Consider the following 11,019-nt stretch of genomic DNA (forward strand, 5'->3'; position numbering starts at 1 on the left):
AAGGTTTTTTTATTTTTAAGTATTTCCTTGTAACTGCCAAACACCCGTAATACAGAAAGTGCTTCTTGTGCTAGATGCTGCTATTATTTAAGTGGTGATTGTAGCCATGTGCCTGTATAAGCATTCATGCATACACCCCCACTAACATGTAAATCCATTCGTAAAGTGTGTTGGCCCATTAAGCCCAGCAGTGAACTTGCCCTGGCTCTTGTAGCTGCTGCTCTTTGTGCATATGTGAATGGACAACAAGTGACACTTGCATTTCTTTGTGCAGACCTCATCCTGCCTCATGGGTGGGCCAGACCTGTAACTAACCCTATAAGGAACTGCGCTTATGAATGGTCTACTTTCACAAGCAGTTTAACTTCAGAAGTAAGGGTGCATGCAGCATCTCCTTCTGTAACTAGAAAAATCACACTGTGCATTTTTTTGCTAACTATCAAAGTAACTTCTCCAATCCTTTGTGACTACTTCAGATATTAATTTATGCACAGAAAAACAAACAAAGTGTTATGAGTTGGGGACAAGAGTAGGCTGTATGCCTCAGTCCCTTCTAATTCCTGGTGAGGTAATGTCCCCCTAAGTGTGGGCCATTAAGATAACAAAGGAAGTGGTTCTGAGACAGAAAACAAATGGGTGGGCTGCCCTCCCTAAACTTGCTGATTGTTCAGTTTAGTTGTGTATGTGATGTAGAAGCTGGACACAAGTGGCAGGCTGAAGCCTGTGAGGGAAAGACATGTTTGATTTCTGCTTGAATCCAAGACTGCAGCTATGGGAAAAGCAATACCCTCTTGGGCTGTTGATGCTGTGAGCTGTCCATCATAGGCTCAGGTTGTATATACGTGTAAACAAACCATATATCATAAAGACACCGCAGTCTCCACTGTGCTGTCCCTCATTCCAAGGAAACCGAACCCTGAGTACATGCCTGGAACCTCTGCAATCTCGTACCACTCAGAGACTGGGGTGGCATGCAACACTGGTGTAAGAAGTGGGATTTGTGTTTCCTGGAGGAGGACCTGTGAGTGATGTGTGCGTGGGTCAAGATGGAGGATGAACAGCAACACTCCTTCAGGTTGATGCTCCAGCAGAAACTCCAGCAACAGATTGAGCGGTGTGGGCAAATGATCCAGCAGCAGAGCCAGTGGTTTGACAAAATTAAGCAGTTGCAAGAAGAGTGTGTGAGAACCCTCCTAGGGGAGAAAAGTGTAACTCCATGCAAGGTGAGGGCCCTGCCTGACCATATGCTACAGGGGGTTGAAAATGACCCCGAAGCCTGGCTGCAAGGCAGCCAGATTAAAGGGGTGGCTGAAGATATCCAGAGTGTGGATGGGCAGCTGTTTGGCTGGGACTGTGAAGAGATTCAACCAGTAGCTGAAGGCAAGGGGGAAGACAACCCTCCGAGAAAGATGAGCTGGCTGGAGCTGAGGGGCTGCTTCTGATTTATTTCTCCACTCCCTGGATAGGCACCTGGAACCTCTGGAATCTGACACCACTCAGAGATTGGGACGGCATGCAACAATAATATTTCAAAATGTAACATCAACAGGAACTTGAATTCTTTATCAGAAAGTGCTGAAATGTGTATGCAATTGAGAACAGAAAAATGATGGGCAAAGGAAAGGTTGAGTAGCCCCATCGCTTCCTGTCATATTCCCTCTATCCAAAGCTGTCCTTCTTTAAATTGACTGGCTTCTATGGCAAATCTGTTACACACATTTGCATGTAAAGGCAGTTAGGCCTAAGAAGACTGATGAGGTGTTATTTTTAACATCTACTGTTATCCATTAGGCAAAATATGCTTCATAGGCTCTTGAGTTTGATGGAATCTTTATGAGGCAAAATGACTATTTGCACAAAAACAATTTTTGTACACTTTCCACCAATTTATCCAATCCCTCCTTCTGTGCCTGTTAGATCAATCCATCAACCTCTGATGGATGAATTAGAAAGGACTGGATCCAGCCTCACTTTCACTGCACATGTGTTCTAGTATCCATACTCAGCAGAGTTCCATCTCAACGCAGCTCCTTCCTTGGAAGCGTCTTCGGGATTGAAGCTACACACAGTAGGCAATAAACACTCATAGACATCATAAAGATTCAGTCAAGTGTAGAGGTTTACTTGACAGACATAAAAACATATTGGTAGCAAATATATACAGACATTCACCACTGCCATGGTCAAGGCATGTTTAGAGTCCAACAATATTCAACACAAAAAAACAGCGACAATTGGTTGTTGACAAAGCACATCTGGACATATAAAGGGTCCCATTACCTTCAGTAGCTTATGGCCTCATCAAACCTACCGGTAAATCCGGCCCTGCAAACTGCTCATGCTCATAGTTACAGTTCCCACAGAAAATGTCCTTGCGTAGACAAAACAGTCTCAGCCTTCTGCTGCTGCTTCTCTGTTCTCTGTTTAGGGAACAAATTATTTTCGCACATTGAGAGACTATCCAACAGTGCCTATGAAACTGAAGGGTGTAAGCTATCCAATCACTGCATTGTCATGCTGGGGAAAAACTGCACCTGCTGGGTTTTTCCTAACAATCATTTTATAAAAACCAAGAACTTCTGTCAAGAAAAAGGTATCGATATAGATAATGTATAATCCATGCTTTCACAACATATCCAGTTGACTGAACCCATATAGAGGTAGAATCTATGTACTCTATGCTCAGTGCAATGTCTGCATAGAACCTAAACGTATACAGATTGCTTGCTTTGAAAAGCGTCATACTCCTCTTGAAGAAATAGGCTCATAGTCTGACTGTGCTCGTGGATCTACCACTGTCACTACAGGCCCAGGCAACCTTAGTGGCTAGGAGTGCCTTTTAACAGCTCTGTCTGAAAGGAAGCTACAGCCATTTCTGGGCTGGAATAGCCTGACAACAGTTGTCCGTGCACTGGTAACCTCTAGACTGGATACTGCAACACAATCAAAGTGGGGCTGCCCTTGAGGTTGACCCAGAAACTGCAGCTAGTGCCAAATGTGTCAGCTCGGCAGCTCAAAATATTGCCACCACATTACTCTGCTGTTGAAAAAATTGCCCTGGCTGCCAAGTAGCTATTGGGCTAAGTTCAAGGTGCTGGTACTGGTTTACATAGCCTTATACAACTTCAAACCAGGATACCTAAGAGATCATTTTATTCCTTATATTCTCAGCCAATCACTACCCTCCTGCATATACTATCTTATAAAGACATCTGTTTCACATGATATTGGAATAGGGTCGTAGGAAGCACCTATTTGTAACTCCCATTACATATCAGACTGGTGCCGTCTCTGTTGTCTTTCCGTTTAAAGACTTTCCTCCTTCAACAAGCCATCTAAGTGGAGATCCTAGTTGGTATCTATTGCATTTGACATTGTTTTACATGTTTGCTTGTTTTATATATAGGCAATTGTTCTCTATATATTCTTATTGCGCAGTGAATTGCTTTGAGATGCTTAATAGAAAGTGATTAATAATGTATGTATGTAGGCCTCTGTCTCCAGGATTTGAAAGTTATCCTCACTCCATAGGGTTTCTGCTCATGCAGAGAATGATTCCAGGTTTTAGGAGGCTCCTGCAACAGGAGCTGCAGCGGTGGTTGCTGCTGCCACCCAGCAACAATAATGATGGCAGTGGGCCCTGATGGGGCCATTAGGCTTTGGCACATGCCCAAGTGTGCTCCATGCCAGGCCTGGTGTCAGCCTTAGAAAGCCCTGTTACGTTTTTTATCTGAACCGAAAATGAACCTAATCTAATGTTAATAAACATTTGGAAAGCTGAAGCGAAACACTAAGATCTGTTAAGGAAATTGAAATTACTCTTCTTTTTTTAAATGTATTTTTTATTAAAGATTTCTTGGTTTACAAAAGTATGTGCAATGTCTCTTTTTTCAAGTTACATTTTATACAGATCATACCCCACCCCCACCCATCATGGCCCCCTCTACCTCTTGAAATTACTCTTCTGATCTGATTCATGATCTGTATTCTCTTTAAGAATACTGGCGATCTATTTCAAAGTAGGAATGTACAAGGCAGTATTTTATAAAAACAGCCATGCATTTGTGTTCCTTTTGCAAAGCTGGACTAGACCCATAACAAAATATCAAGGAGTGTTTATGGGAGGTTATTTGGACTTGTATAAGTTCCACTTATATGCTATAAAAATGTAAGAAAAGTCCTGTTAAATCAGACTAAAGGCCTCCCTAGTCCAGCATTCCGTTCTCAAAATGGCTAACCAGAAGCCCATGGGAAGCTTACAAGTAGGACATGAGCCCAACAGCACTCTAATATGACTTTTTTTGTGGAGGACTCTCTTCTGAAGTAAAGCTTCTATAACTGTGTCCCTTGTTTAACACTGAATACATTTTTAAACAGAATTTGTTTGAAGGCTCACTAATAAAGTGATTGTGCCTGTTCTTTTTTGTACACAGACACAAGCTTTTATGCACCAAACTTGGGTAAGTACCAGATGATTTTTCACCGGCAGCAAAGACCCTAATTATCCTTTTCTAATTAAAAGGTTTGTGGGAGCATTAGCAAAGCAGAGAGATGACTAGCAATTAATGAATGGCTGACACAGCACATGCAAGCACTCTGAAAAAGACACTGAACCCACCATGAAGTTTCTCTACCACATTGTTCATTTAGCTAGTGCGCAGGAGTGAGAGATGTACAATACTTCACTTATAACCAACATTTTAAAGAGAACACTTAGCAAATTGCCAGCATAGCAAGCTTTTTACATTTTTAATTTTCTAAAATATGTAATAATTTCAGGTAAATTGGCAAAATGCATTAGCATTTCTCTCTCTCTTTTTGTCTGATGAAAAAAATAAAACATGGGAAATCTCTTCAGGGCCTGGACTAATCTTCCCCCTCAGCTGACTCCCACATTTTCAGGTGGTGCTTCAAAGGAATGTGACATGAAAATCAACTATGTCTTCACAACCAACACAGACATCTATCAGCCCATTGTTAAGTTCAATTCATGGGACCCTGCAGGCAGGATAACAAGGAGCACATCCCATCACCCAAATGGAAATCTCCAGATTCTGAGTGTTACCATTTTAAAATTAAGTTCCTAGGACCCGAGATACATATGAGGCAGAAAGTGCAGACCTCACTTGTTTTCTGAGAAACTAGCCTGATGGTGCCTTTTAGCTAATGAATGAAATCATAGCAATGATTTGATACAATGGAAAACAAACATGGGCAAAGAGACGGAAGCTTTTGACTTGTTTTCAAGCCTTTTCTGCTAGTCTTCCTGGTGGACTGCTGTCCCACAGAAAACAATTCAGATAGCTCAGATATTAGTGTACCTGTGATGTGAGAGAGGCATGTCAACCCAAAAATAAATGGTAACAGCAAAGACAGGAGTTCATGATCTTTCTGAGATCTTATAGGTGGAAATGTGATTTCCTCACTCCCTGATGTTTGTAAACATTTTCTTCTGCCAATGCATATTAAATCCATACATTATGCCCATCCTGCAAGGGATTGGGCTGTGGCTGAGACCATGGATTATGTTCCTTCAAAGTAAACCAGCATTGTTAAACCCATTTCGCTAGGGAGAGAGGATTAGAGTAGTGTATGTAGTCCAGTGTTATTATCCTTGCACATTGGTGGTTTTTGTTTTTTAGGGAAATGCAGTGTTTGGCAGGGTTGTAAAGTTGATTATATAGTAGTAGTGCAATTAAGGGCTGGAAGAGGATGAAGACTTCATCAGTGAGTAAAAGGGTATTTGTTTGCTTATTTTATTAGATTTCTTACCCAATCCCTGGGTGAGTTACAATAATAAAATACACAATTATAAAACAAATAAAACAGTTACAACCATAAAACAAGGAAAGTGCCAAACAGTTTCATGTTAAAACAATTAAAAACAAGTCCATATATAAAACAATACCAACATTTAAAACAAGTCCATATATAAAAACATGTTATCTGGACCAGTCTACTTGTACAGGCAACAAATCTACTCATTGAGAACCAATGAAGGGGTAGACCGAAAATAAGTTTCTCAGAAACCAGGTCTACCCAGACGTCACCACTGTTCAGTCATCATATACACCAGAAATGGTAACCTGTCCTGTGATCCTTGTCCTATGCACCTATGCATGCATGCATGTGTGACTGTATACATATGAGAAGTGGTACTCAGTCTCAGAAGTCACAGTAATGTAACTCTTCTTAGTCTTTCTCCACAGTAGCAGTGTTAGGTTTTATGATGCTGAAAGGCAGGATATCTCCTACTCTGCCATGTAAGATTGTTTTCCAGTGCGTATCACAGTATAGTTTGCAGTTGATACCTTATTCGCTTTTGTGAAAGAGAGAAAATGTATGTGAAACGACAGCCTGGTGTTTACACCCATCACCCTTGACTGCCATGAAGATAATATTCTGCAATTACTGTATTGTGGTTTGTGATGTTCTACGTAGCAATTAGTGTACTCCATGTTGCACAATGGTCTGCTTGTGCAAGATGTCCTATAACTAAGCTTGTTTGTCTACTAAGTCAATGATAAATGTACAAACCATGTTTATTCTTTTCTAAAATATTTAAAACAGGAAGTCTTCTAGTTACAGGAGTTGCACAGGAACTAGTAACACAGGATGTCTTACAGAAGGCCCTGTAACACAGGAAGTCCTAGTGTAACACAAGAAATATTACAAGAGGCCCTGTTGTCTCACTTCCAAAAGAGGTCTGGTTGTTGGAAATGTGAAATGGGGTCTTTTCTGGGCAGTACCTGGTTGTGGAATTTCTTCCCAAAGGAGGTGAAAGTATCAGGGATGCAGATGGTGCTGTGGTCTAAACCACGGAGCCTCTTGGGCTTGCTGATCTGAATGTTGGCGGTTTGAATTTCCCACAACTGGGTGAGCTCACGGTCCCAGCTCCTGCCAACCTAGCAGTTCGAAAGCACACCAGTGCAAGTAGATAAATAGGTACCGCTGCGGCAGGAAGGTAAACTGTGTTTCATGCTGGCCACATGACCCAGAAAGTTGTCTTGTTTGTGGACGAACGCCAGCTCCCTCGGCCTGAAAGAAAGATGAGCGTTGCAACTCCATAGCCGCCTTTGACTGCACTTAACCTTTCAGGGGTCCTTTACCTTTACCTTTTTACCTGGTTGTGGAATTTCTTCCCAAAGGAGGTGAAAGTATCAGTGGGCAATGAAAACATTCTTATTTCACAAGGCTTTTAGTGGTTTTTAATACAGTATTCAATTGAAGGTTTTATTACTGTTGTTTTTGAGGCTTTTTTTTGTTACATTGTGATTTTTGCTATCTTATGTGAATGGCTTTGTGGGTCTTTATTACAGATTAAATAATTTACAGTATAATCCTATGCATTTTTTTGTCAAAAGTACATCTCACTATGTTCAGTGGGGCTTCTGCTCAGGAAAGTGGGCACTGCAAACCCCATCATCTCTGACCATTGGCCATGCTGACTGAGGCTATTGGGAGTTCTAGTTCAATATCTGGAGGGACACAGGTTAGTGACTCCTGGTGTATAATATTGCATTTAGATATAAAATTATATTGAGGTTGCACTAAGTAGATAGAAGAGGGTATACAAAAAAAGATTAATAGTGTTATTTGAATGTTTTATTGAATAGTTATTACTTAAATGTTTAAAATTGTTGTTTTTGACTGTTTTTACTGATAATTTTCTTATTTTACTCTTTGTAAGCTGCTTTGCAGTTGTTGGGTTTTTTCTTTTCTCTTTTTACAATCAAGTGGTATATAATAATGAAAAGAAGTGTTCTGAGCTAATCCTGAAAATACTTATTGGTGAATGATCTAGATCAAAACACTTTCCTTAGTGTGAAGGTGCAATGTACTTTTTGGTAAGCTGAGATTCAGAAGTTATCAATATTTATTTTAATGAAATTGTAAACAAAGTATTAATTTCATATTGCCTAAGTTTTATGCTTAGAAATGATAATTTGTATCTTGTTTAATGTTTATGTAGGTCAGCCTCTCCCAGCTTAATGCCTTCCAGATGTTTTGGACTACAATTCTCACATCATCCTTGACCATTGGCCATGGCTGCCTGAAGGGAGTTACAATGAAAGAATTGATTGAAATTTTCATTCTTAAACATAAAACTTAGGGAATAAGAAATTAAAATTCTGTTTAGACTGCAATAAAAGAAACATTGATAACTTCCAAACCTCAGATTACCAAAAAGTCAATTGTGCCTTCATATTAAGGAACTGTTTTGATCTCCCCTTCTCACATTCCTACAAGTTTAGAAATTCTGGCACAGTATTGCACAAATACTTTTGGCTTCTTCTTTCAACATACTTCGCATTTTTAGGCACACATTCAGCAGTTCCTTCCCCCCAACAGTTGAAATACTTAATACACAGTTCTATAAACCCAGTTTTAGGAATGTTTGCTCAGATGTTAGTCTCAATTTTAGTGTGGCTTACTCCCATATGTGTGCATAGAATTGTACGCTTAATGTAACCATTTGTTTGATATTCTTGGAATCAAGCGAAATTTTAGCTTGGTGTTTCTGGTATCTTCTCTCTCATACATCCTGGATATTGGTTTACATTATGGATGCTCGGTATTATTTTATTAATACTATTGCTACAAGTTTGTCATGGCCTTTGGCTAGAACATGGGACGGCAAACTAAGGTCCGTGGGCCGGATGAGGCCCAATTGCCGTCTGGATCCGGCCCGCAGATTGTCCGGGAATCACTGCGTGGCTCACCAGTGTGTGTGTTCTTTCCCTCTTCCTCCCTTTCCTTCACACGGTGGTGCCTCCTCCCTCCCAGCTTCTCCCCGCCCTGCCTAAAGGAGGAAGGGGGCTGGGCTTTGTTGGTGCCAGCAGCAGCAGCAGCAGCGCTCGAGCGGTCGCCATTTTAAGCAGCCCCTCTCTGGAGCCCTTTCACGTGCTGCTCATCGTCCCTCCACTGCTGCCAGCCCCTGCCACTCGCAAGACACAGGTAAACAACCACCGGGGCTCGTGGTTCTCTTGCATCATTCCCCCCCGCAAAATATAGTCCTGCCCCCCCCCCAAGGTCTGAGGGACAGTGGACCAGCCCTCTGCTGAAAAAGTTTGCTGACCCCTGGGCTAGAACAATAAATTTATGAACAGAAGATAGTATGAAGAAACTGAAGATATTCTTGGAAAGAATGTGAATGTGCCGACACTGTAGCTTTCCTCATGCTGGTATTATTTTAAAATGTGATGCAACTGGGGATTTTGCAATATCACCCTATAAAACACACACCAACAGAAAATATACACCCAGTGGTATCCATACCACCTCAGCTATCACAGCAGATTGTTTGGTGAGGAACTGATCTAGGTTAAAGAAAAAGAATGTAGATCTTTCCAAGATTAAATCATTTAAGACTGCAGTTGCTTGTTTGAATGCTCTCCCATATCTAAAACTCCCCACCTAGCATGTGTTCTACTCTACCTTCTCTATGTGATTGTTTCAGAAGTGCAGTGAAAGTGCAAATATTGGAATGGCATCCAGAATTTTGAAGCAATAGTCCCAGGAACCTGGAACTACTTGCTCCCCTCACTTCCCTGCTTCTACAATGTTTTGTTTTAAGCATCTCCTTACAGCAGCTACTCTTCAGTGACAATTGATGTGCAACTGTGTTTTCCTAAAAATTACACAGGAAACCTCACAACTGTTTTTTCCCCTTTGCTGGAATCCCTGTCCAGGAAACTTTTAAACATGTTTTCAGCACCTCTGCTCCCCTTCATTTCTCCCATTTGCCTGTAGTGACAGTGATTGCAAAAAACCAGCTTTTACTTACTGCAGACTAGAAATCAGCAGCTCAAAGCCCCAACCATATCTGACCTACAGAAATGCATTGATTGGCACATTGTGGAGTGGCTCATGCAGCAACCACAGAGCTTGCCAGAATCACTGCGGTTTGTGAACTCTGGGCCTTCATGAATTGAGTCAGGAATGGAGGGGAAACTAGCCCTTGTGTGTACACAGCACTATAGAATCTATTTATTATCAATAGCTGGAGAAGTTCACATATTTCTTCTTAAACTGGAGTGGGGACATACACAGGATGAAGAGGGCTATTGACATACTGGCCTAATTTTAATGAATTAATGGACTACAGTGGTACCTTGGTTTAAGAACAGCTTAGTTTATAAACAACTTGGATTAAGCAAAGTACTGGAAGACACAAGATCTACCCACCTTGGAAGAATGGCAGATGAAGGTGATCGACTACATGGGTTTGGCAGAAATGACGAGCAGAATCCGAAACCAGGGAAGAGAAACAGCGGAAGAAGATTGGAAAAAATTTAAGGACTATTTAAAGAAATATTGTAAAATTAATGAATGTTAAAATGATGTTGGATTAGAAAATAAGTGGTTACTAGCGGTAACGGATAAGTTAAAGAGAATAAGTAAGATTAAATTTAAGATAAAATAAGGGAAGGATTTGCTGAATAATTGATTAGAAACCGGAATACAGAAAGGGGAAGTACAAGGAAGTCAGGGAAGTAAATTATAAGAAAATAAGGTTTTGAAATTGTACTTGTTTTTTGTTTGTTGTCTATTGTATTGTTTTGTTTTGTTTTTGTTGTTATAAAAATTATGGAAACTTTAATAAAAAAATTATTAAAAAAAAAACTTGGATTAAGAACGCTGCAAACCCAGAAGTAGGTGTTTTGGTTTGTGAACTTTGCCTTGGAATAAGAACATGTTTCGCTTCCTGTTGAGTGTGTTCCATTTGTAAATTGAGTCCCCTGCTGCTATGGGAAAGCATGCCTTGGTTTAAGAACGCTTTGGTTTAAGAACAGACTTCTGGAGCGGTTAAGTTCGTAAACTAAGGTACCACCATATACTGAAAGGCAAAACTAACTGCCAGACTAAGACTCTAACGATAAGGTGTTTGTAGAAAAGTGGAAACCCTTTTTGGATTCCTAAGTAAATATTTTAATTCTTTTGTAATACAAGATGGATTTATATCCTTAGCAACAGAAAAACAAGAATTTGATATTTGTAGGTTTAATTTTATGCATT

Source organism: Podarcis muralis, chromosome 10 (genome assembly GCF_964188315.1).
Source record: "Podarcis muralis chromosome 10, rPodMur119.hap1.1, whole genome shotgun sequence".
Classification (NCBI taxonomy): Eukaryota; Metazoa; Chordata; class Lepidosauria; order Squamata; family Lacertidae; genus Podarcis; species Podarcis muralis.